The sequence below is a fragment of the Schistocerca nitens genome, unplaced genomic scaffold (genome assembly GCF_023898315.1).
Source record: "Schistocerca nitens isolate TAMUIC-IGC-003100 unplaced genomic scaffold, iqSchNite1.1 HiC_scaffold_197, whole genome shotgun sequence".
NCBI classification, from domain to species: domain Eukaryota; kingdom Metazoa; phylum Arthropoda; class Insecta; order Orthoptera; family Acrididae; genus Schistocerca; species Schistocerca nitens.
In genome coordinates this window covers 24257-30256 of record NW_026045738.1, presented here as the reverse complement: position 1 = coordinate 30256, position 6000 = coordinate 24257, and the positions used below count along the sequence as shown (strand labels likewise).

At 55.6% G+C, this 6000-nt stretch overlaps 6 non-coding genes across 6 annotated transcripts; all 6 read right to left on the bottom strand.

Annotated features, from left to right (window-relative positions):
- Positions 1 to 785: 785 nt before the first annotated feature.
- LOC126220463 (5S ribosomal RNA) lies at positions 786 to 904 on the bottom strand. The gene has a single exon (XR_007542907.1). It is a non-coding gene; the product is annotated as a 5S ribosomal RNA (ribosomal RNA).
- An 853-nt stretch (positions 905 to 1757) lies between these two features.
- Positions 1758 to 1876, bottom strand: LOC126220462 (5S ribosomal RNA). The gene has a single exon (XR_007542906.1). It is a non-coding gene; the product is annotated as a 5S ribosomal RNA (ribosomal RNA).
- An 852-nt stretch (positions 1877 to 2728) lies between these two features.
- LOC126220461 (5S ribosomal RNA) lies at positions 2729 to 2847 on the bottom strand. The gene has a single exon (XR_007542905.1). It is a non-coding gene; the product is annotated as a 5S ribosomal RNA (ribosomal RNA).
- An 853-nt stretch (positions 2848 to 3700) lies between these two features.
- Positions 3701 to 3819, bottom strand: LOC126220460 (5S ribosomal RNA). Its single transcript, XR_007542904.1, has one exon. It is a non-coding gene; the product is annotated as a 5S ribosomal RNA (ribosomal RNA).
- An 852-nt stretch (positions 3820 to 4671) lies between these two features.
- Positions 4672 to 4790, bottom strand: LOC126220458 (5S ribosomal RNA). The gene has a single exon (XR_007542902.1). It is a non-coding gene; the product is annotated as a 5S ribosomal RNA (ribosomal RNA).
- Positions 4791 to 5642: 852 nt separating this feature from the next.
- Positions 5643 to 5761, bottom strand: LOC126220457 (5S ribosomal RNA). Its single transcript, XR_007542901.1, has one exon. It is a non-coding gene; the product is annotated as a 5S ribosomal RNA (ribosomal RNA).
- Between the last annotated feature and the right edge of the window lie 239 nt (positions 5762 to 6000).

Sequence of the window (6000 nt, the reverse complement as noted above, 5' to 3'; positions counted from 1 at the left end):
TTCGACCGCATTTGACGAAAGCACTTCCTTCCGCAACAGCCAGTTCCTCGAGGACGGCGCGGGGGGCGCGCCCGGCGTCCCAGCAGAGCGACGGCCGAATTAGCGGGCGCACCGCCGCGTGTGTGACACGCACTGCTGCTCGTTGCACCTCCTGTCATTCGCTGCGCGCGTGCAGCCTTCGACACTAGCGGAGGACGCATCTTGTCCCTGGTGTCCAGCGGAGGGCCTGTGCGTGGTGTGGCAGTGTCGTGCTGGAGGGCGCCACTGGTAGCATGTGGGCTTCCTCGCCTCGCCTCGCCTCGCGTCGCCTCGCCTCGCCTCACACCAGGTGTGTGCGTAGTTTGCAGTGCATTCGCACCATTCCCATCCCTGTCCCCGTCCCCGTCCCGACTTGTCCCGACTTTGCTCGACTGCCGCTCGCTGCCGCTCGGGTCGTGGTCCATATGACAGCGCAAGCACGACAAACGTCTGCGGGACGAGACGAGACGAGACGACTAAGGAATAAATTCGTGATTACAAAAAATTGGAACTCTACACTCCTACACAAAAATAGGCGGTGACGTGTTTCAGAAATCACCTGCCGATTCGTACTGTTTTGTCGTTTTCAAAGTCTTCTTGGCAAACTTGGTTAGCACATTCTCCCTCAAACTGAGTTAATTACTGCATTTTCGTACCATTACAGTAGTGTAAAAGGCTTAAGGAAGCATCTTTGTCACAACAGAAAGGTAGTTTGAAAATTGGGCTGGCAGGGGTAGCGACATAATAACAAAAAAAAAATGGAAGGCAGCCAACAGCACCCGGGTTTCCCAGGCGGTCACCCATCCAAGTACTAACCGGGCCCGATGATGCTTAACTTCGGTGATCGGACGAGAACCGGTGTATTCATCATGGTATGGCCGTTGGCGCTCATCTAATGTAGGAGCACGGCAGAATCCGCGTTCGGCTTTTCTCCCAACACACAAAATGTTAGTTTTCGACCGCATTTGACGAAAGCACTTCCTTCCGCAACAGCCAGTTCCTCGAGGACGGCGCGGGGGGCGCGCCCGGCGTCCCAGCAGAGCGACGGCCGAATTAGCGGGCGCACCGCCGCGTGTGTGACACGCACTGCTGCTCGTTGCACCTCCTGTCATTCGCTGCGCGCGTGCAGCCTTCGACACTAGCGGAGGACGCATCTTGTCCCTGGTGTCCAGCGGAGGGCCTGTGCGTGGTGTGGCAGTGTCGTGCTGGAGGGCGCCACTGGTAGCATGTGGGCTTCCTCGCCTCGCCTCGCCTCGCGTCGCCTCGCCTCGCCTCACACCAGGTGTGTGCGTAGTTTGCAGTGCATTCGCACCATTCCCATCCCTGTCCCCGTCCCCGTCCCGACTTGTCCCGACTTTGCTCGACTGCCGCTCGCTGCCGCTCGGGTCGTGGTCCATATGACAGCGCAAGCACGACAAACGTCTGCGGGACGAGACGAGACGAGACGACTAAGGAATAAATTCGTGATTACAAAAAATTGGAACTCTACACTCCTACACAAAAATAGGCGGTGACGTGTTTCAGAAATCACCTGCCGATTCGTACTGTTTTGTCGTTTTCAAAGTCTTCTTGGCAAACTTGGTTAGCACATTCTCCCTCAAACTGAGTTAATTACTGCATTTTCGTACCATTACAGTAGTGTAAAAGGCTTAAGGAAGCATCTTTGTCACAACAGAAAGGTAGTTTGAAAATTGGGCTGGCAGGGGTAGCGACATAATAACAAAAAAAAAATGGAAGGCAGCCAACAGCACCCGGGTTTCCCAGGCGGTCACCCATCCAAGTACTAACCGGGCCCGATGATGCTTAACTTCGGTGATCGGACGAGAACCGGTGTATTCATCATGGTATGGCCGTTGGCGCTCATCTAATGTAGGAGCACGGCAGAATCCGCGTTCGGCTTTTCTCCCAACACACAAAATGTTAGTTTTCGACCGCATTTGACGAAAGCACTTCCTTCCGCAACAGCCAGTTCCTCGAGGACGGCGCGGGGGGCGCGCCCGGCGTCCCAGCAGAGCGACGGCCGAATTAGCGGGCGCACCGCCGCGTGTGTGAGACGCACTGCTGCTCGTTGCACCTCCTGTCATTCGCTGCGCGCGTGCAGCCTTCGACACTAGCGGAGGACGCATCTTGTCCCTGGTGTCCAGCGGAGGGCCTGTGCGTGGTGTGGCAGTGTCGTGCTGGAGGGCGCCACTGGTAGCATGTGGGCTTCCTCGCCTCGCCTCGCCTCGCGTCGCCTCGCCTCGCCTCACACCAGGTGTGTGCGTAGTTTGCAGTGCATTCGCACCATTCCCATCCCTGTCCCCGTCCCCGTCCCGACTTGTCCCGACTTTGCTCGACTGCCGCTCGCTGCCGCTCGGGTCGTGGTCCATATGACAGCGCAAGCACGACAAACGTCTGCGGGACGAGACGAGACGAGACGACTAAGGAATAAATTCGTGATTACAAAAAATTGGAACTCTACACTCCTACACAAAAATAGGCGGTGACGTGTTTCAGAAATCACCTGCCGATTCGTACTGTTTTGTCGTTTTCAAAGTCTTCTTGGCAAACTTGGTTAGCACATTCTCCCTCAAACTGAGTTAATTACTGCATTTTCGTACCATTACAGTAGTGTAAAAGGCTTAAGGAAGCATCTTTGTCACAACAGAAAGGTAGTTTGAAAATTGGGCTGGCAGGGGTAGCGACATAATAACAAAAAAAAATGGAAGGCAGCCAACAGCACCCGGGTTTCCCAGGCGGTCACCCATCCAAGTACTAACCGGGCCCGATGATGCTTAACTTCGGTGATCGGACGAGAACCGGTGTATTCATCATGGTATGGCCGTTGGCGCTCATCTAATGTAGGAGCACGGCAGAATCCGCGTTCGGCTTTTCTCCCAACACACAAAATGTTAGTTTTCGACCGCATTTGACGAAAGCACTTCCTTCCGCAACAGCCAGTTCCTCGAGGACGGCGCGGGGGGCGCGCCCGGCGTCCCAGCAGAGCGACGGCCGAATTAGCGGGCGCACCGCCGCGTGTGTGACACGCACTGCTGCTCGTTGCACCTCCTGTCATTCGCTGCGCGCGTGCAGCCTTCGACACTAGCGGAGGACGCATCTTGTCCCTGGTGTCCAGCGGAGGGCCTGTGCGTGGTGTGGCAGTGTCGTGCTGGAGGGCGCCACTGGTAGCATGTGGGCTTCCTCGCCTCGCCTCGCCTCGCGTCGCCTCGCCTCGCCTCACACCAGGTGTGTGCGTAGTTTGCAGTGCATTCGCACCATTCCCATCCCTGTCCCCGTCCCCGTCCCGACTTGTCCCGACTTTGCTCGACTGCCGCTCGCTGCCGCTCGGGTCGTGGTCCATATGACAGCGCAAGCACGACAAACGTCTGCGGGACGAGACGAGACGAGACGACTAAGGAATAAATTCGTGATTACAAAAAATTGGAACTCTACACTCCTACACAAAAATAGGCGGTGACGTGTTTCAGAAATCACCTGCCGATTCGTACTGTTTTGTCGTTTTCAAAGTCTTCTTGGCAAACTTGGTTAGCACATTCTCCCTCAAACTGAGTTAATTACTGCATTTTCGTACCATTACAGTAGTGTAAAAGGCTTAAGGAAGCATCTTTGTCACAACAGAAAGGTAGTTTGAAAATTGGGCTGGCAGGGGTAGCGACATAATAACAAAAAAAAAATGGAAGGCAGCCAACAGCACCCGGGTTTCCCAGGCGGTCACCCATCCAAGTACTAACCGGGCCCGATGATGCTTAACTTCGGTGATCGGACGAGAACCGGTGTATTCATCATGGTATGGCCGTTGGCGCTCATCTAATGTAGGAGCACGGCAGAATCCGCGTTCGGCTTTTCTCCCAACACACAAAATGTTAGTTTTCGACCGCATTTGACGAAAGCACTTCCTTCCGCAACAGCCAGTTCCTCGAGGACGGCGCGGGGGGCGCGCCCGGCGTCCCAGCAGAGCGACGGCCGAATTAGCGGGCGCACCGCCGCGTGTGTGACACGCACTGCTGCTCGTTGCACCTCCTGTCATTCGCTGCGCGCGTGCAGCCTTCGACACTAGCGGAGGACGCATCTTGTCCCTGGTGTCCAGCGGAGGGCCTGTGCGTGGTGTGGCAGTGTCGTGCTGGAGGGCGCCACTGGTAGCATGTGGGCTTCCTCGCCTCGCCTCGCCTCGCGTCGCCTCGCCTCGCCTCACACCAGGTGTGTGCGTAGTTTGCAGTGCATTCGCACCATTCCCATCCCTGTCCCCGTCCCCGTCCCGACTTGTCCCGACTTTGCTCGACTGCCGCTCGCTGCCGCTCGGGTCGTGGTCCATATGACAGCGCAAGCACGACAAACGTCTGCGGGACGAGACGAGACGAGACGACTAAGGAATAAATTCGTGATTACAAAAAATTGGAACTCTACACTCCTACACAAAAATAGGCGGTGACGTGTTTCAGAAATCACCTGCCGATTCGTACTGTTTTGTCGTTTTCAAAGTCTTCTTGGCAAACTTGGTTAGCACATTCTCCCTCAAACTGAGTTAATTACTGCATTTTCGTACCATTACAGTAGTGTAAAAGGCTTAAGGAAGCATCTTTGTCACAACAGAAAGGTAGTTTGAAAATTGGGCTGGCAGGGGTAGCGACATAATAACAAAAAAAAATGGAAGGCAGCCAACAGCACCCGGGTTTCCCAGGCGGTCACCCATCCAAGTACTAACCGGGCCCGATGATGCTTAACTTCGGTGATCGGACGAGAACCGGTGTATTCATCATGGTATGGCCGTTGGCGCTCATCTAATGTAGGAGCACGGCAGAATCCGCGTTCGGCTTTTCTCCCAACACACAAAATGTTAGTTTTCGACCGCATTTGACGAAAGCACTTCCTTCCGCAACAGCCAGTTCCTCGAGGACGGCGCGGGGGGCGCGCCCGGCGTCCCAGCAGAGCGACGGCCGAATTAGCGGGCGCACCGCCGCGTGTGTGACACGCACTGCTGCTCGTTGCACCTCCTGTCATTCGCTGCGCGCGTGCAGCCTTCGACACTAGCGGAGGACGCATCTTGTCCCTGGTGTCCAGCGGAGGGCCTGTGCGTGGTGTGGCAGTGTCGTGCTGGAGGGCGCCACTGGTAGCATGTGGGCTTCCTCGCCTCGCCTCGCCTCGCGTCGCCTCGCCTCGCCTCACACCAGGTGTGTGCGTAGTTTGCAGTGCATTCGCACCATTCCCATCCCTGTCCCCGTCCCCGTCCCGACTTGTCCCGACTTTGCTCGACTGCCGCTCGCTGCCGCTCGGGTCGTGGTCCATATGACAGCGCAAGCACGACAAACGTCTGCGGGACGAGACGAGACGAGACGACTAAGGAATAAATTCGTGATTACAAAAAATTGGAACTCTACACTCCTACACAAAAATAGGCGGTGACGTGTTTCAGAAATCACCTGCCGATTCGTACTGTTTTGTCGTTTTCAAAGTCTTCTTGGCAAACTTGGTTAGCACATTCTCCCTCAAACTGAGTTAATTACTGCATTTTCGTACCATTACAGTAGTGTAAAAGGCTTAAGGAAGCATCTTTGTCACAACAGAAAGGTAGTTTGAAAATTGGGCTGGCAGGGGTAGCGACATAATAACAAAAAAAAATGGAAGGCAGCCAACAGCACCCGGGTTTCCCAGGCGGTCACCCATCCAAGTACTAACCGGGCCCGATGATGCTTAACTTCGGTGATCGGACGAGAACCGGTGTATTCATCATGGTATGGCCGTTGGCGCTCATCTAATGTAGGAGCACGGCAGAATCCGCGTTCGGCTTTTCTCCCAACACACAAAATGTTAGTTTTCGACCGCATTTGACGAAAGCACTTCCTTCCGCAACAGCCAGTTCCTCGAGGACGGCGCGGGGGGCGCGCCCGGCGTCCCAGCAGAGCGACGGCCGAATTAGCGGGCGCACCGCCGCGTGTGTGACACGCACTGCTGCTCGTTGCACCTCCTGTCATTCGCTGCGCGCGT